Source organism: Amia ocellicauda, assembly GCF_036373705.1.
Source record: "Amia ocellicauda isolate fAmiCal2 chromosome 11 unlocalized genomic scaffold, fAmiCal2.hap1 SUPER_11_unloc_6, whole genome shotgun sequence".
Lineage (NCBI taxonomy): Eukaryota > Metazoa > Chordata > Actinopteri > Amiiformes > Amiidae > Amia > Amia ocellicauda.
Genome location: NW_027102664.1, coordinates 309925 through 330146, shown reverse-complemented (window position 1 = coordinate 330146; position 20222 = coordinate 309925). Strand labels below are relative to the sequence as shown.

Below are 20222 nucleotides of genomic sequence, written 5' to 3'. Positions count from 1 at the left end.
CCCTTTCGGACGGCTTTACTTCCTAACCAGACGGTACGGCAATCGGTCATTTCTAAACACGTTCCCCAGAAACAAGCCTAGACCTGTCCGGACTTCTAAAGATCTTTCCCAGAACCCCCCGCCCTACAGGAAACGGTCACCCATCGCTTAAATATTAGCCCTCAACGGGCAAACAAAGCCCTTTTAAAAACATTAAAGTTTGAAAGATCTTACTTACCTCCACAGAATAATCGTTTCTTATGTTTTTCGGCTGGTTTAGCTTTTTGCACCGCTGTGAAGGTAAGAGACATGTTTAACCTTTAACCACACCGCTTTATAAAAAGCTTTAACCTCTTACAGGCTGCAGATATTTACTCACAGCTATCAGATACCGGGGCTGACGGCCTTTCAGATTCTTGAAAGGTTACGGTTCTCGAAGGTAAAACGAAACAAGCCCTCGATGTGGAAGGCCTTTCGTTGTCTCAAACCACGTTTCTTAATACTGTTAGACAGGATAATTTTTTAAAATTAACAAAACTGGACTCAAACATCTTACAGAAACGTTATACAAACAAACAGGGGTTTAGTTCTTACCCGGTCGGCAGACAGCCTGTCTAGGGACAACCACTTCTCTTGGTCGATCCTTGGAGACATTAATCACAGGCCTTTCGATAGTTTCTGTGTAATTAAAGAGACCGGCATTAATATATATTAAAACGTTTTCATAACTCTAATGAGCCGCTTCAAACCACACACACCCATGCATAAGAACCCATGAGCGCAAACACAAAAATCTTACCGTCGTTGTTCCAGATGATCTCCTCAGCGTTGGGAATTAACTCCTGTTGACTGGCTGAAAAATTATTTTACAGAACTTAAAACAGATGTTATAGCCTTATTTACAATACATGCACACAACACGCTCTGAGTCAATGAAAAGAATCTGAAGACTTGCCTAAAAACTCGTTTAAATCGAATCGCTGATGTTGTTTCCGGACATTGTTGATCTTTAGTCTTAAATCGAAAGGTCAGTATGAGTCTGTCGAGCTGAAGACCAGACCTTCATACTTATACTGATGGCCACATGCCGGATCTGTTTGTAAGGCATTGTTCTGGTCTGGCCTTTGTGCCGCCCTGTTACCAATTAACATATCAAAACCAACCAATAAAATGACACTGCATCAAATTTCAAATAGAAACCAAGATGGAGACGATCTCTCTCCTCTCTACTCTAAACTTTTATTAGAACCTTTTGGTCTCTCAAAAAAACATTTTTAAACATCAAGACCTATAGTCAACAACCACTAAGAATATTTCAGGCCTTTATAAGCACTAAAAAACAACCTGAGCCTAGAAAATAACTATAAAGATCAAAAATAACTAGCGCTTTTACAGTGATTTTTTTTTTTTTTTATAGCGATGCTATGTTTGGTATTAAACAAGTCACAAACTACTCAGAACAGCGTTTATCCCCGCAAAAGATATATTTGGGTTTATTTTACAAAGCTTATAAATTATATAGGTTAAAAGTATTCTGAATGTTTTGATATCACACGCCATACCAACTGTTGTCTTCTACACCTTACGGTAGCAACAAATCTAACTACTGCTTTACTTTAACAATAATAATGACGGCGACCACGATGACAACAAGAACAACAACAACAAGAACAACAACAACAACATCATCATCATCATCATCATCAGATTTTAATTAAAAGTGGCTACACCAGCGTTTACAATTTCAACCTGTCGACGGACGGACGCTCTGAGTGCATCGATTGCGGGCACTCCAATGAAGAAAAGACACCCACCGCCTCCGGGGAACCACGAGGGCAAGAATGACGAAAAGGGCCAGCCCAAAGTAGGCTGTTTCCGCCCGGTTTCGAACCGGGGACCTTTCGCGCGTTAGGCGAACGTGATAACCGCTACACTACGGAAACTGACACCGCTGCCTCTTGCTTCAAATGGTTACCGTTAAAGCCTGCTGGTAAAACGGGCTCAGGTGTTTCAGGTCGGCTAGGCTGTGAGATGGCGTCTGAAGTGCGGCGAAAGGATGCCATTTTCACTGACCTGTTTGGCATTGCTAAAGGGCACATCAGGACACTTCGGAAACTCTTTTAAAGGCAGGACGCCCTGCGCTCTGACAGTGCCTGCACTTAACCCAACAAGGTGATGCTGAATGGCTTGTTCAAACGTCTGGTGGTCTTCCTTCACCACCAGACTATCAGAGCTATTGTGCCTTCTACACCTTACGGTAGCAACAAATCTAACTACTGCTTTACTTTAACATTAATAATGACGGCGACTACGACGACAACAAGAATAACAACAACAACATCATCATCATCAGATTTTAATTAAAAGTGGCTACACCAGCGTTTACAATTTCAACCTGTCGATGGACGAACGCTCTGAGTGCACCGATTTCGGGACACTTCGGAAACTCTTTCAAAGGCAGGACGACCTGCGCTCTGACAGTGCCTGCGTTTAGCCCTACAAGGTGATGCTGAATGGCTTGTTCAAACGGCTGGTGGTCTTCCGTCACCACCAGACTATCAGAGCTATACTGCGCCTTCAACTACATAAGAGTAACAGCAATGTCGCCGATCCTGCTACGGTCGTATTGTAACGCAACAACATGTATCGATTTTAAAAGTGTCAGTTCCAGTGCCTCGCAAAGCTACCCTTCTGCGATCGTTTGTTCTCAAGGTCAGGATTTCTTGCCACTCCGAGGAAGAGAAAACGACGGCCGGCCTTGGGGCAGAGAGATGGCGACGGGTAACACGGCACTGGCACGCATGCACCGCGGGTTGTTTCCGCCCGGTTTCGAACCAGGGACCTTTCGCGTGTGAGGCGAACGTGATAGCCACTACACTACGGAAACCGACCCGTCCTGCTGTTTCAAATGGCTCCCATCGAAGCCGGCTGGTAAAACGCGCACAGGGGTTTCCCGTGGGCCAGCCTGTGAGATAAAGGTTTCTATTTTCACTGACCTATTTTGCATTGCTCAAGGGCACATCAGGACACTTTGGAAACTCTTTCAAAGGAAGAACGCCCTGAGCTATGACAAGACTTACACTTACCCCAACAAGGTGATGTTCAATGGCTTGTTCAAACAGCTGCTGCTCGTCTTGTGCCACCATCAGACAATCACAAAGCTATTGTGCCTTCTACACCTTACGGTAGCAACAAATCTAACTACTGCTTTACTTTAACAATAATAATGACGGCGACCACGACGACAACAAGAAAAACAAGAACAACAACAACAACAAGAACAAGAACAACAACATCATCATCATCATCATCATATTTCAATTAAAAGTGGCTACACCAGCGTTTACAATTTCAACCTGTCGACGGACGGACGCTCTGAGTGCACCGATTTCGGGACACTTAGGAAACTCTATCAAAGGCAGGTCGCCCTGCGCTCTGACAGTGCCTGCACTTAGCCCAACAAGGTGATGCTGAATGGCTTGTTCAAACGGCTGGAGGTCCTCCGTCACCACCAGACTATCAGAGCTATACTGCGCCTTCGACTACATAAGAGTAACAGCAATGTCGCTGATCCTGCTACGGTCGTATTGTAACAGCTACAACATGTATCGATTTTAAAAGTGTGAGTTCCAGCGCCTCGCAAAGCTACCCTTCTGCGATCGTTTGTTCTCAAGGTCAGGATTTCTTGCCACTCCGAGGAAGAGAAAACGACAGCCGGCCTTGGGGCAGAGAGATGGCGACGGGTAACATGGCACTGGCACGCGTGCACCGCGGGTTGTTTCCGCCCGGTTTCGAACCGGGGACCTTTCGCGTGTGAGGCAAACGTGATAGCCACTACACTACGGAAAACGACCCGTCCTAGCGTTTCGAATGCCTCCCATCGAAGCAGGCTGATAAAACGCGCACAGGCGTTTCCCGTGGGCCAGCCTGTGAGATAAAGGTTTCTATTTTCACTGACCTATTTTGCATTGCTAAAGGGCACATCAGGACACTTCGGAAACTCTTTCAAAGGCAGGACGCCCTGCGCTCTGACAGTGCCTGCACTTAACCCAACAAGGTGATGCTGAATGGCTTGTTCAAACGGCTGGTGGTCTTCCGTCTCCACCAGACTATGAGAGCTATACTGCGCCTTCAACTACATAAGAGTAGATAGTAGGGTTTTTTGGGCGCGGCCTATTTTGTTATGACGTATGCCCTAAGCTTATTAATATTCCTACGTCATAATTGGGGGGCGTGATTTTAGGTAGAGTTATTTCCTTAATTATTCCTACGTCATATCCGTCAGAAAGTGTGCACCCATAAAACCCTGAACAACAAGGCCACCCATAAATACCCCCACCCCTCTGAAGGCAACGCCCCGAAACTCTCCTCTCTATTTAAGAACCCGCGCTTCTTTTAGGCAATACCTCTTTAATTCTCAGCTTCTGAAACATCCCGCTTCTTCAACATGTCCAGCGACATCAACATGAAACCCCGCAAGAAACAATCCCGGGCAAGGGTTCCTGTACTCACCAATTTGAAGATTGAACGCTCCTGGGTGTTGTTCTGGGGGGCTCGACGGGGTTACCGCTTTAAAAGGGATCCCAGCTATGTTGGAGTGGAGCTTCTTGCTTTGGGAGAGAAGGAGGGTACGTTGGAACCTTTTGAGACGGTAATTGAATACTCTTATGAGGACTGGTTGAAGGTGATGGCCTGGAGAGATCTGGGGCTTGTGGATAAGACTCTAGAAGGCTTGCAAGAGGGTCCAAGAGAATGCGAAATGGAGTCTCCGACTCAGGGTTTTGAAAGGTGTGAATGGGAAAGCTTGCAGAACTACGACAGACGACGTGTGGGGTTTTGGAGGGGGGTCTGACGGCTCAGGGGCTACTCTCTTCTAAGAGGGCGGTGTGTCGTGACGTAGTGAAGAGATAGGATAAAAGGTGCAACAATTCATTCATGGTTTAAAATTAAAGAGAATGTCTTACCCGAAAGCTGCGGACGTCGACAGGCTCTACAGGCCTCTTCAAACCCGGGATCACCCCTGGTTCTATTCCCCAGATTTTGTATACACTCTGGAACCCTTTGACTGTGGTTACTCTCAAAGACCTCAGACCCCGGTCCCTCAGGACGAAACAACATGCGGTGCGATGGATGTCCAAATGAGTCTCGGGGATCCCCAGCCTCTGGAGCTCATGGAGGGCCTCGATTTTGCCGAACTGTCTACCGTCTGTGCGTCTCAGGAGGGGGTCAGTCCAATGGATGGAGAAACACCCCACAAACCACCAGGCGACCCAATGAGCATCGGACTGTCCCGGGGGCGTGATGAAGACGCAGGATTTTTGCCCGGGGTATGTGACCAAGTAAGCAGAGTGGTTAAAAGCACCCTGGTGTATATTCTGAGTGCTCTCATCGACCGAGCTCTGAAAGAAGTCTGTCGGGGGTGTGAAGTGAATCACCCCAGTCAGTTGAGACACAGTTGTTTGTTTGAACCAGACCGTTACTATTTCCTGTTCTATTTCAACGTGTTTTACAGAAGACTGAACAAACCGTGGCTGAAACCGGCACTAATCAAGGCGCTCTCTTACTCCCACATACATGTCACTGTGGGACAAGTCCAGAAAATCATAGATGAGATTTTGCTGGAGCTGAAAAAGGAGCCGTTTATAATAGAGAAACTTGGGCAGCTGCTCAATGACCTGGATGAGCCGAGTAGAAAAACCGCTGGCAAGCTAAAAGCTTATTTCTTCCGTAAAGAAGTTAAAGCTGGGGGCAGCGACGAAGAATTCGACATCTACGCCACTGATTCAGACTCTGACCTGAACTAAGGGACTTTGAACATGGGGAATGTTCTGGACTGCTTCTGCAACTGGTTCTGTCATCAACACTCAGCAGCTAACCTGAGAGCGCTATTACACCATGTGCTTGACAGAAAAGTAGCCAACGCGAGCCTTTTCTCTACAGATTTAACCATCGATGAGGATCAACTTTCAAACCTGGAAAAGTGAATGGCTGCTGTAACAAAGACCGGGGGGTACGAACACTGGGATGAAGGGCTCAAGGGGGCCAAGAATGATATTAGGCCATTTCATCAACATCTGTATGACCTTTTACTGAGCATGTTTAATACACCTCTGTTTACTTTTAAAATAGGTCATATTGTTGTTTTATTTACATATGTAACTGAGGTGTGTGCCTACAAGATAAAGAAACAGGTATATTTGTTGATATAGATCAAGTAACCAATCATCTGATTTATTTTTGTCTGGACCGTAGAAAAAATTGTTGTGTATGTTATACTTTTCTCAAATGTCTAAAAAGTGGTATCTGCTCTCCTGAAGTTGAATAAAAAACCTTGTATAAAAACTTTGCGCATAGTGTGGGTCTGTGTGGTTATTTGACAGAATGACTCGGCAAGCTCCCCAAATGCAGGAACTATACTACAACCCAGCCAAGATTGGGGGTTTGGCGGGTAAGAAGGGTTTTCAAAGAGGACTCGCTGAGGCCGGAGTGAAGGTTAATGATGTGGTTGTTTCAGAATGGTTACGGGAACAAGACGCCTATACCTTACATAAACCTCTCAGGATTAACTTTAAAAGAAACCGCGTATATGCAACTGACATAGATTCACAATGGCAAATGGATCTAGTCGATATGTCAAATTTATCAAAACATAACAATGGTCACAAATTGATGTTGATGTGTATCGATGTGTTATCAAAATATGCCTGGGCTCGCATTCTACATAATAAAACAGGTCGGGCGGTGACAAGGGCCTTTGAGGATATATTGTCCCAGGGTCGATGTCCTAAAAAACTGCAGACTGATAAAGGAAAAGAGTTTCTCAACAGAGAATTTCAGAATCTACTGAAGAGACACAAAATACATCATTTCACCACCGGTAATGAGCTTAGGGCATCGGTAGTGGAGAGGTTTAACCGCACCATAAAGACCAAAATGTGGAGATATTTTACAGCGGTCAACACGTTCAAGTATTTTGATAAAGTTCAGGATTTTATCGATGCTTACAACCAAGGGTATCACACCAGTATTAAAATGAAGCCTTTAGATGTTGATCAAAGTAATTCTTTTAAGGTCTATAAAAAATTATACCGACCATTTATTAAGAAGGGAAAAACTACTTATTAGTTCAACATCGGTGATGTGGTTCGCGTTTCAAAGCTAAGGAGTACTTTTGCCAAAGGTTATGAACAAACATTTTCTGACGAATATTTTACAGTTACCGAACAGTTGGCTAGAGACCCCCCCGTGTACCGGTTAAAAGACTATGACAGGGAGGATATAGAAGGAACGTTTTACGAAGCCGAGTTACAAAAAATTATTGTGGGTAAAGACAGTGTATACAGAGTTGAAAAGATATTAGCTGAAAAAACCCAGAACCGGAAAAAATATGTGTTGATGAAATGGCTTGGATGGCCTGAAAAGTTCAATAGTTGGGTCCCGGAACAACAGGTTTGCGATATTCAATCCTTATAACAACATGCCCGCGGGTGTGTTGGGGGCATTACTTTCGATTCTCAAGATGGAATCAGGAGGCTTCTACGTGACTCTACCCAGTAATGCCTCTCTCGATATATATCCTAAAAATGAAATATCCAGTTACACGGTACAATTTGGAAAATCTATAGATCTAAGGGGGTCGTGGGAAGTGGGGTTGGCGGAAATACAGTATCCTTACACTTGGGCTGTTTTACAAGATAAGGATGCCACCTTCGCCATTTTTGATGATGTTAAAAAGAGTCAATGGACATTCACGATACAAGGAGGTTATTATGACAATGTGGATAAAATATTAGATGAGATGCATAAACAGTTCTCAGAAGGCACCCCCAACATCAAGCTATATTACAACCCTATTAAAAACAGAGTGTACAAGGTGTCAAAACCAGGTATTAGCATTCAAACCAGCGGCCAACTGGGGCGTATATTTGGGTTCTATTCTGACACAGAGAGCAGGTTCTCAGAAGTGGTGGGGCGGCTTTTACACTCTTTATGTGTATACGGATATCATAACCCACCAGAGGGTCGGGGATAGTTATGTCCCCCTTTTGAGAAATGTACTTAATAAAGGTAAAAGCAATGACATGGTCACAATTACTTATGACAAACCACACTACGTACCAGTCTCAAAGATCCACTTTGACAACATCACGATCGAAGTAAAATCGGATCAGAATATCAACGTACCCTTCCGCTTCGGTAAAGTTAATGTCAAACTACATTTTCGACCCCTGAAACAGTTTGTACATTATTAAAATGGCTACCTCGAGGGGTTATGTAGATCCTAGCGCCTATGTGGATTATTACAAGATGCAAGATGGAACGGCTTGCCCGGTATTGTAGGAGCCCCCACAATGTATGGCGCCGGTCTAGGAGGACTCTTTCGTGGTCTCTTTAGAATGGCCATACCCCTGCTTAAGAGAGGCTTTGCTATAGCCAGACCCCACTTGAAATCAGCGGCTAAAAATATTATTAGTGACGTGTTCACCAATGTTATGAACCGGGCAGCTAGCCATGAGCATCAGGAGGGTTCGGGTCTCATGGTAATGGCGAGGAGGGGGGTAAAAGAAGAAACAGCATGTGTCCACCAGGGGGCGACAAAGATCCGTGGCTAACAAAAAACGAAGAATCTCTCATTCTCCAACATATCGTGGAAACACTCGGAGAAGGAAGCAGCACAAGAAAAAACCTGCAAAAAGAAAGTCTCAAAGAAAGAAAAATAGAGCCTCAGGATACATCTTTTAAACATGTCTTTTGTCCACAGTCTATCGGAAGAATGCGTCAAATCAGAACTGGATCTGTTTACAGTTCCATACACTCAAACGAGTATAGATAAGATCATATATGTAGAGATTCCCCCTCTTTCTGCAATTTCAGACACGGCCCCTCTGGAGTTTTTTATAGCTGGCAATGGCGAGGATTATATTGATTTGAATAACACATTTATTTTAATGAACTGTAAAGTGACTGATGAGGATGGCGATGCAATCGAGAAGACGACCAACGCTGGGGTCATCAATTACCCGGTGGCCACCATGTTTTCACAGGTGGATGTGACCCTGGGAGATCGGCTCATTAGTCAAAGCAGCAATACTTACCCCTATAGAGCCATGATGGAGTGTATACTTAATTATAGTGAGGAGACCCTAAGCAAACAGTTCAACCCCGGCCTTTTCTTCAAAGACATCCCGGAAGCTATGGACGACAAGGATCCAGAGGGACTCAATAAGGGTTTGCAAAAAAGAACGGCCTTTTCAACAGAAGGGAGGACCTTTGAGCTAATGGGGCATATCCATGCAGACATATTTTTCCAAGAAAAACTCATGCTCAACGGGGTAGACATTAAAATTAAAATGATCCGTAGTAAAAGTGCTTTTTGTCTGATGACCCCTGATACTGAAAAATATAAACTGACCATATTATCGGCCTCGCTGTTTGTGAAAAAAGTGTCCGTCTCCCCGGCGGTTAAACTAGGACACGCGCAGGCGTTAATGACGGCAAACGCCAAGTACCCGATCGAAAGAGTCTATATGAAAGTCCACAGTATCCCCGCAGGGACACGGGTGATGAACCAGGAAAATCTGTTTCTAGGACAGCTCCCAAAACAGGTTATTATAGGTCTCGTGGATAATGATGCATTTACCGGGGTTTACAACAAGAACCCCTTTAACTTTAAACATTATAACGCGGAATTTATAGCGTTGTACTTCGATGGTGTGCAGGTTCCATCCAGACCTTTTCAACCTGACTTTGAAAACGGCAATGTGGTTCGTGAATATGACAGTCTAGTACTGGCTACGGGTCGCCATCTCAAGGATCAAACTCCCGGCTGATCGATCGCCGGGAATACTGCAGCGGTTACACCCTGTACGGTTTCAACCTGACCCCTGACGAAGAGTGTGGACAACATTTTTCACTGATGAAGATGGGCAATATGCGTTTGGAGATGCGTTTCAAGCAGCCTCTACCACGCACTGTAAATATGGTCGTGTATGCAGTGTTTGACAACATTATTGAGGTGAATCAGAGGAGAAACGTTATGTATGATTATTATTAAAATGAACACCAGAGAGCTCAACCACATCATGAATGCCCTGGCCAGCTCACGGAAACTGTTTCAAGGAGTCTACACCTGCGATCAGCTGCCTAAATTTAAGATCAAGAATTTACCTGCAATGTACATAATCAACACACACCCTAAAAATATGCCCGGAGAACATTGGCTGGCTATTTATCTAAGGGAGGACCACCGTGGTGAATTTTTTGATTCCTATGCAAACCCCCCGGATTTCAGACCTTTCCCTCGGAAGATCAATAACTTTCTGCTCAACAACTGTCAAGAAACCATTTACAGCGGTCGTCAAGTACAAAGTCATCAGACCTTCACTTGTGGTCAACACTGTGTGTTTTTCTTATTTCATAGATCTAAAGGAAGGTCATACCCCGATATTATGGCCTTGTACAGTGAGGATTTAGGCCAAAATGATAAAAAAGTGGCAGAGTTTGTCAGGACACTGTGGACCCCCCCTTATAACACAATGACTTACGACCCTAGCCAGCCGTGTATACAGATGGGGTGTTCTTGTGAGGATTTTAAAAGATGTCATGCGTGTTAAGGTGAAAAAATAATGAAAACAGCCTTTGAATCATTAGTTTTGTTTTTATTCAACACAATTCTTATACAAAGCAGGGGTTATGGTATAAATAAATGTACAACATTTGAAAAATAAAAAATAAAAATAAAAAAATGTTTGTCGGGTCATTATTTACAGGGGAGACAAATAAAAACATGAGATTAATAAGCTTCCCAACAATGGATAGATCCTGAGGATGGTCGCTCAGCATGGTCAGAGTAATGAGATATCGGAGTCAGATCAGGCTCCACCTCTTTACACAGACGGATTTTTTGTCGCTTTTCCTGGTTAGGAACTGTTGATTGGGGCATGTTCAGACAGGCCATCGCCTGTAGGAAAGCATTCCAGCCTACAGGTCGGCGACTATCGGGTACCTTATTAGTGCTAGTGACACTCTTCAACAAATCGAACATGTGTGAACCTTTGATCAGTAGTCCTTTAAAAACAAATTCACCCTGTTCATTCCAAGCCGTTACCCGCAGTTTCTGAACCATTTTGTGCAGGATATATTGTGCATGTCTTTTGCTTCTGGCCGGCATGTTTCTCAAAACATCCGTTACAACATCTCCCTCTGAACTCTCTACAGGTTCGGTCACCGCAACATCTTTATCAACCGTTCCCCCCGCATCAGCCCCAGAACCATTTTCTTGAGAGGCCATGGTTAAAGTTAAAATGTTTTGATCTTTTTCACCCTGTCTAACCAGACGGAGGTAGCGCTGTAACGTGTTGGTATACAACTGGGCTTTGGAATACTGATTTAAATCGGCCCTGGCCTGTATAGCTTTCATTTCAGAGTCCAGGTTGTTTTCGGCCGTTTGTCTAATGGGCTCTGGCCCGACAACATTTTTTCTCAGTTTCTCAAGCTGCTCCTGAGGGATCAAAAACATTTTCTGAGCATATTCCATTATTAACCCACTCTGGAAGCTAGAAGACTGGTTAGGAAAGGCACGGCTATGCTCAACAGCGGTCCTATAAAACCCCCGGTTTGATTAATCTTCTTTCTTTTTCTTTTAATAGAATACTTCTTATTAGCGATGATCTTGATAACCGCTTTTTGTTTTTTGAGTTTAGAATGTTGAGAAGGGGTTAGGGGTATATTACCGCGTAAGATGTTAAAAGCTATTTCACACAGGGTCTCGATCAAATCCGAGGGGGCCCCTGCCAGCACAGCTTTCCTATGGCGCGGGCTCCTCTCAAATAACATTTGCAAAAGCGGCAGATTTCTTTTAATCCGAACAGACATTCTTATTTATTTCCTTTTCTTTAGCACATAGACTGCCGGCCAATCGTGCGGGCACAAACCTGTTCTTAGGCGAAAGTCTTCTGGGGTTTGTGCATTTAATTCCGCAATCAAGTACCCGTAGGGTTTTTTGGTGGCATCCTCAAATGCCTCCAAAAAGAACTTGGTCTGGTTAGGGTACATTTGACGAGCCAAGACGGTGACCTGTAGTTTATCTCTGGGGTTTTTAAAAAGAATTATATAATTGGCATATAAATTAATAGTGCGGCTTTTTTTACCTTGAAAAAATAGATTTTGAACTAAATAAATAATACTTAAATTCCTATGATGAGTGTACTTTGTGAAAGCTTTTTCCACTTCACTGTTGTCACCGGCCTGCTCCATCAGGTCATCAAGGATCACTAGGTTAGTATTACCGGGCGGGAACAAGTCATCGCCACACAACGAGGCGGGGAGACCTTGCACAAATTTCAGATTATTTTTTTTCCAAGCCAAATCATCGTAGAGAGGTTGCCAGCAAGAGAAACACCACACTATGTTGTCAAGAGCTTGGGACACGGTTGCGTCCACATCTTCTATGATGTTCTTTATAAGATAGCTCTTCCCCGAATTGGAGGGACCGGCTATAATACAGGAGAAAGGGTGTTGAAGTCTGTTTTCAAAACCACCGCTAATATCCATAAGGCAGAGTGGTATAATCAGTCTTCAACACTCTTTTATTGTACACCACCCTGAACCGTTTGTTTAGTGATCTATTTTCCAACGTGTACCCCTTTTTATTGCGATAGATCTGATTTCCGGCTGTAATAATCTCACGAGGAGGCGCGTCTTTCTCGGTTACAAAACTTTCTACCAGGGTCGTCAGAGACTTGATGTTAATGAGCTTGTTGTTACAATGGTTCAGAGTGAAACCCTTAACTTTCATACAGGTCTTACCCGCAGCCGTTCTGTATGCGTAAGTCTTAGGACCCCCTGAAACAAACTCCACTATGTGGTCCTGAGGATCTAGTTCGCTCGTTAACTCCCCAAGGTAGTCCCCGAGGGGAGGGACCCAATCCCCTGGCCTGGTGACAAAGATTACAGAGTCAGTATCATGATAGAGCGTGCGTTCCTGCAACTGATCCATTAAGTTGTACAGTTCAAGCCGGGCGTAAGCCGTGGTAAAAACCGCTATGAAAACATTAACGTTCCCCTGTTTGGTGGGGAAATCTTTAGGGGCCCTCCACTGGACCTGTGCCACGTGGTCATTTAAGAATTGAAAGTGTGATACTGCATGTTGTTTGGAAAACATAAATTCTATAAACTGTTCAGGGGTTTTAATCAAGGTTGTGTTTAGACGGTAATTTCTTTCCCCAAACTTACCCCACAGACTGTTTAAAATCTGTTTGGACATTTGTCTCTTGGCGGGGTTTACAGTTATGTTCCCCGGCTCTAGACGGATCCCTTCCTTTTCAAAATATTGCTGAACGTATCGCTCTTTGGCCGCGGAGTCAACACACCATGAGGGATAGCCCGATGCCTCCTGTTTCCCTTTCAGATGGGTCATAATGTAATCAGCAAAAAGAGTATCAGATTTTTCAGAAAAATGCCAAACCTCATTCACCTTACCGACTCTGTAACCTTTCTACACCGCCTTGTCAAGCTCAATGCTACACCAGACACCCGTCAGCGCTCTCTCTTCATCACTGTGCAGACAAGAGGTAGTTTGATTTTCAGTTTCCACACACGTTCTACACAGAGGGAACATCAATTTTCCCGAACACCTGTAAGGCAACATGGGTAAGAACAGCTCGCGAGGAGGGTACATGGTGACTTTGATCAAACCAAAGTAATGTCCGATTTCGAGAAAGTCACGATAAACAATGGTTGGACGCCCCACCGGGTACATTTTGGTCTTGTTGACATAAGGGTACAGACTGGTGAAATCATAGTAATCTACTCTCTCACCCTCCTTTACCTCATAATGTAAACAGAGGGCGTTGGTACGACCCCCAAATAACGCATCCCGGGGCTCTAGACGTTCAGGAAAGTCCAAGGTTTCCATAAACCGTTGTACCCCCGCTTCCTGTTGCTTCAGGGTCGTCCACTCGTGTTTCCAAATCACCAGCACGTTCAAACCATAGGTGTTTTTTAAAGTTTCAATTCGTTCCTGGAAATCATAGTACATATCACCGCAGAGTTTTTGTGTTACGGGGTTAAAGGTGTTTGGGTCGAAGCACTGAGGACAGCCATGGTAAATACAACCTGCAAACTCATAAGCGGTACGCCGCCCGGACACGTCGCTAAAACCGTCTAAGTAGTAAGGCCCCATTTTGACTTCCCCTTGATTTAAAGCATGTCTGATGAAGATGTTATCCCGGGCACTCAGGTATTCCAGCCACTGTATGGAGACAGTCGAAAAGTTCTTTTGTCTAGCACGATAGTTGTCAGAAGTGGTGACCGCTATAGTGTTTTTCTGCAAGAAATTGGACCGATACATTTTCATGCAGAGAGACGTTATGGTCACACTTTGCAAAGGGTCGAGACCCGATGTGTTGATAACCTCGGCGCAGAAACGCACACAGGCTTCTTTAAGGATCACCACATCATTTTTACAATAAGCGGCCATCTCTTCTCGGAAATCAAAAACACCTCCCTTAACCGTATTGTACCATTTAAAGAATTCCTCCCTCTCATGAGACATCATAGTATCAACCCCATAATAAGAGGCGGGCGGGTAGGACCCTCGATAATTTTGAGTGTCCTTAGTATTAAAAAAATGGCAGAACCAACCTTTCTTCTGAGCCTCAAAACCCAGAGCCTTAGGCAAAGCGCTCAATTTCATGGGGAGGAAATTTAACGAGTCTATGTAACGTTAGTTGAAAGCTTCGTCGGTGAAACACATGATCTTGCTACCCTGAGCTATTATTTTTGGGGTCACCCCATTTTCCACCAGATACTTCATCAAAATGTAAGAATCATAACCCTTAGCATTGTGGGCAATAAATGTGTAATTGAGGTATTTTGGACCGCGATACCGCGTAAAGAAATCCCTGACACAACTCTCACCGCTAGCTGACCACTCACGATCCAACATGTCAATACAGTGTATATAATTAGCAACGTGGACCCCGTTTTCTTGCCGGCATTCAAAAGCAAAAAAGACATACCGGTTGTGCGGCGGCTCCTTTTTAACCGGCTGAATAAAGCACTGGTGTTCGGACCCCGGGGTTAAATCAGCATTACAGATCCTGCATCTCGGCTCCAGACATTTGTGTGGTTTAACCTCATGAAAACGGTACTGGAGGCAACACTGCGGGCAATATTTAGTTTGATCACAATAACTCCGTTTTTTAACCCCCTCAGCAGCGGCCCTCTGTACCTTATGCTCGGAAAAACAGAACGCTGAGAGACAAATCCTTAAGCAATCTTTACATCGGATGGTAGGGGCCAAACCCTTACGACATTGCGGATTGAAACAGACGTTACAGTAACCGTCACAGCGGTGCTTAAGCTTATCATTGAAGGCCTTATAACACCAATGACAAACATACGAACAACCCAAAAAAGCCGTCAAACTCTTTATTCCAAAGTAATGACTATCACTTAGGAAGAGAAACAGTGTCTGTGTATGGGTTTCAGGATGTATCTGAAATTTCACAAATACTTCCTTTACCTCACAACGGTACCACACAACAATTTTTAAAGACAACAACTCCTCAAACTTGGTGATGTCTGAAAAGGTAACCATCTGTTGAGAGTTTAAGCCGGCCCTCTGATGAAGCATTAAAGCCTCTTGCAGAGCTTGGGGTTCAGGCATGTCGGGGGTGAGTAGTTTTATTAAACTGTAAGCAAAACAGAGCTTATTGTCCCCACTGGAACTCACCACTAATTGCCTGAGCTTGGTCCTAATTATGTCGTTCTTCAAGCATTTCGACAGTCTTCTAAGCGCCCCACCCTCAGGGTTACGAACCACATTCATTACCAGAGACAGACTTTCATCAGCTAAGATGGCTGCGTTACTTTGCAATAACGCTTCGATTTTAGCCAGACATCTAAATTATCTCCACTCAGCATTACAGATAGGTTGCTAAACAAATCATCCCCTCTGAGTTCTAACTGTACAACATCTCGAGGTCTGACCCTTTCAGCAACCTGTTCAAGCATTTTCTGCAAGGCCTCGTGTATGTTGACAAATATTTCTGCATAATTGTCACAATTTAAAAGTTCTGCAAAATTAAAACGCTGAATCATTTCAAAATTGTTATAGGCCGGTCTATCTATAATCACGGGATCACTGGTACTCTTGGACACATCATCATTTTGAACAAAGCCTTCACCCCCTACATTCTCACAGAGCATGTCCTCCACAGCCTTATCAGTCTCAGAACCCTCCACATTCCGAACACCCCCACTGCTGACATCTACAAAACCCCCTTTTTGAGGAGGCTCATTTAAAGCCTGTAAAAGTCCTTCAAAGATATCCAACCGGTTAATGTCAAGACCCTCCTCTATAGTGATGGCTGCTTCTGCCGCCATCCTGTGTTCTAATTGTCTCAAATCATTTATAATAGGGGCAGAATTTGGTCGGGGTAGCTCCTCCAAAGCCTCCACCATTTCAAACAAATCGGGGTGAACTAGGGGGTGAACCTCTATAAGCGCTACCGGTGGGAGGTGGTTATTTAGATCATTGACCATCTGTAACAGGTCGGGGTTCACCGGTAAGTCTGTTAATTCACATTCTATCGGTGGTAATTGGGGGTTATTTAAATTATTTATCATTTGTAATAGTTCCAGGTTCATTGGGACATCAGAGGAGTTCACAACAGGGCCGGGGATGTTCTCTCGGGAAGGTCTTTTTGGGGCCCTAGCATGTTCATAATCCTTTAGTTTGTGAGTTCTTTTACCAAGTCAGGACATTTTTTAATTTATTTTTTATTTTTCCAACAACCCACAATAGTAAGGCGTTTTGTGTCTATTAATACATTAAATACGGTACAATTCGTTAGTAAGGGTATTAATAAGGGTGTTTTGGCTCTCTATCACCAGGTTTTGCCCCACTAACACAAGTCTTTGATTTTGTAACTAAGTATGTAGCAACTCATGCCGACCTTCAGGAAGTAGCTCCGGGGGCTGGTGGCCTGGCTCAGCTTCAAAGGATGGTCGCTCCGGTAAATCTCGGTCGAAGGAGGCAGGGAGCGAGCGTATACTCATGGACGGAGACCAAGAAGGCCTTTGCGGTAACACCCTGGCCAAGTGCGGGGTACTGTTCCGCGTTTCTGTAGCCAAGAAACGGGTCTGGGGGGACGATGTTGAAACCAGGCCGTCGTTGGGTGGTGTGTCAGCCCTGACTGACGGCGACCCCTGAGGTTGTTGGATGCCTGTATTTGTTCCGCCCGACAATGCGGCGGGCTGAATCTGGGGTGTTGAATTACCCCCAGAAGGCTGTGGCCTGAGTAGATGTTGGGGGGTCTCCAAGACCACCGTGGGGGATCCTCTCGGTGATCTCACCGGGGAAGATGTTTGATCCCACTTAGACGGGGTAATTGTCCTCAATAGCTCATCCACAGAATGACTATCCCAAGAGTCTTGGGAAGAATAAAAATATACATTACATTTACATCTTTAAACGGAGACAGAAATCAAACTTAAAACAACATGTCCAGCACATTCAAAACCTTTAGCTTTTTTAGACCTTTGAAAATAGCCTTAGACATTCACTACAACGCCTTATTATTTACAGACAATATATTTATTAGGACTTGATAATAAATGTAAAACAGAGAAGCCGCTGTAAATAAACTGTTTCTTAAATGTTTCTTTAAAAACTGTAATATTGTTAATAAAACACACACACACACAACAACATTTCATTTTTAAACGAACCTTCCAAGTGTAAACGCTTCCTGATCCCGGGACTTCCTGTTTCACAAACGTTTTCACGATCTGTTTAAATATTAAATACAATGAACACCTTCAAGCCTTTTCCTACAACCACTTTAAAACAGAAGTATAATAGCGGGAGATAAGCCAAACAACTTACTAAACCCTTTCGGACGGCTTTACTTCCTAACCAGACGGTACGGCAATCGGTCATTTCTAAACACGTTCCCCAGAAACAAGCCTAGATCTGTCCGGACTTCTAAAGATCTTTCCCAGAACCCCCCGCCCTACAGGAAACGGTCACCCATCGCTTAAATATTAGCCCTCAACGGGCAAACAAAGCCCTTTTAAAAACATTAAAGTTTGAAAGATCTTACTTACCTCCACAGAATAATCGTTTCTTATGTTTTTCGGCTGGTTTAGCTTTTTGCACCGCTGTGAAGGTAAGAGACATGTTTAACCTTTAACCACACCGCTTTATAAAAAGCTTTAACCTCTTACAGGCTGCAGACATATACTCACAGCTATCAGATACCGGGGCTGACGGCCTTTCAGATTCTTGAAAGGTTACGGTTCTCGAAGGTAAAACGAAACAAGCCCTCGATGTGGAAGGCCTTTCGTTGTCTCGAACCACGTTTCTTAATACTGTTAGACAGGATAATTTTTTTAAAATTAACAAAACTGGACTCAAACATCTTACAGAAACGTTATACAAACAAACAGGGGTTTAGTTCTTACCCGGTCGGCAGACAGCCTGTCTAGGGACAACCACTTCTCTTGGTCGAGACATTAATCACAGGCCTTTCGATAGTTTCTGTGTAATTAAAGAGACCGGCATTAATATATATTAAAACGTTTTCATAACTCTAATGAGCCGCTTCAAAACCACACACACCCATACATAAGAACCCATGAGCGCAAACACAAAAATCTTACCGTCGTTGTTCCAGATGATCTCCTCAGCGTTTGGAATTAACTCCTGTTGACTGGCTGAAAAATAATTTTACAAAACTTAAAACAGATGTTATAGCCTTATTTACAATACATGCACACAACACGCTCTGAGTCAATGAAAAGAATCTGAAGACTTGCCTAAAAACTCGTTTAAATCGAAGTCGCTGATGTTGTTTCCGGACATTGTTGATCTTTAGTCTTAAATCGAAAGGTCAGTATGAGTCTGTCGAGCTGAAGACCAGACCTTCATACTTATACTGATGGCCACATGCCGGATCTGCTTGTAAGGCATTGTTCTGGTCTGGCCTTTGTGCATCAAGACCTATAGTCAACAAACCACTAAGAATATTGCAGGCCTTTATAAGCGCTAAAAAACAACCTGAGCCAAGAAACTAACTATAAAGATCTAAAATAACTAGCGCTTTTACAGTGATTTTTTTTTTTTTTTTAATAGCGATGCTTTGTTTGGTATTAAACAAGTCACAAACTACTCAGAACAGCGTTTATCCCCGCAAAAGAGATATTTGGGTTTATTTTACAAAGCTTATAAATTATATAGGTTAAAAGTATTCTGAATGTTTTGATACCACATGCCATACGTACTGTTGTCTGAGCCCACCCCCGCCACCCATGGTGTGAGTGATTTAGCCTTGAGTGTTGTGATCTATTTAGCATTGAGTGATCAGTTGTTTTTATTTTTTAAACGATTCCTTATCATCAGGGATTGAGACTGCTAAAATACCTTAAAAGCATATCCTTATCTTAAGTCTAACTCTTATGAGCTTTAAGACCCTAGAATGTATTTAAGTAAAACGACTGAACACATTATGTGAGAGATAAAATATAACCACAGCTTTTTTTTTTTTTTTTTACAAAAACAATTAACCTATACACACAAACACCCACACACACACCCTCTTTTTTAATTTTATTTTTAATTAAATTTGAGGGGAGAGACAGAGCCAGATACAGTGTGGATAACATAAGTACCCTATGCAAAACAGGCATTGTTAGGACCTGGGATCATAACACACAACAGAACTTGTTGATCTTATAAAATGATTGGGCGAGAGAGAGAGAGAGACAGACAGAGACAGTGTGAATATGATAAACGCACTATTCAAAACTGGCATTGTTAAGACCTGGGACCATTACAGACAACAGAACTTGTTGATCTTATAACGGTTTAGATTTACTAAACCATTACATGTATATTTAAAAAAGACCCCCAAACACTACAGGAAGAGCCGACCCATTCACACTCTACAGTTGACCAACAAGAAAAACAAGAACAACAGGTTATGGGCGGCCTTGTTGTTCAGGGTTTTATGGGTGTACACTTTCTGACGGATATGACGTAGGAATAATTAAGGAAATAACTCTACCTAAAATCACGCCTCCCAATTATGACGTAGGAATATTAATAAGCTTAGGGCATACGTCATAACAAAATAGGCCGCGCCCATAAAACCCTACTATCTACTCATAAGAGTAACAGCAATGTCGCCGATCCTGCTACGGTCGTATTGTAACAGCAACAACATGTATCGATTTTA

General features: G+C 43.5%; 2 non-coding genes across 2 annotated transcripts; both read right to left on the bottom strand.

The window, feature by feature from the left end:
- Positions 1-1849: 1849 nt before the first annotated feature.
- On the bottom strand, positions 1850-1922 carry trnav-aac (transfer RNA valine (anticodon AAC)). Its single transcript has one exon. It is a non-coding gene; the product is annotated as a tRNA-Val (tRNA).
- An 871-nt stretch (positions 1923-2793) lies between these two features.
- trnav-cac (transfer RNA valine (anticodon CAC)) lies at positions 2794-2866 on the bottom strand. The gene has a single exon. It is a non-coding gene; the product is annotated as a tRNA-Val (tRNA).
- Between the last annotated feature and the right edge of the window lie 17356 nt (positions 2867-20222).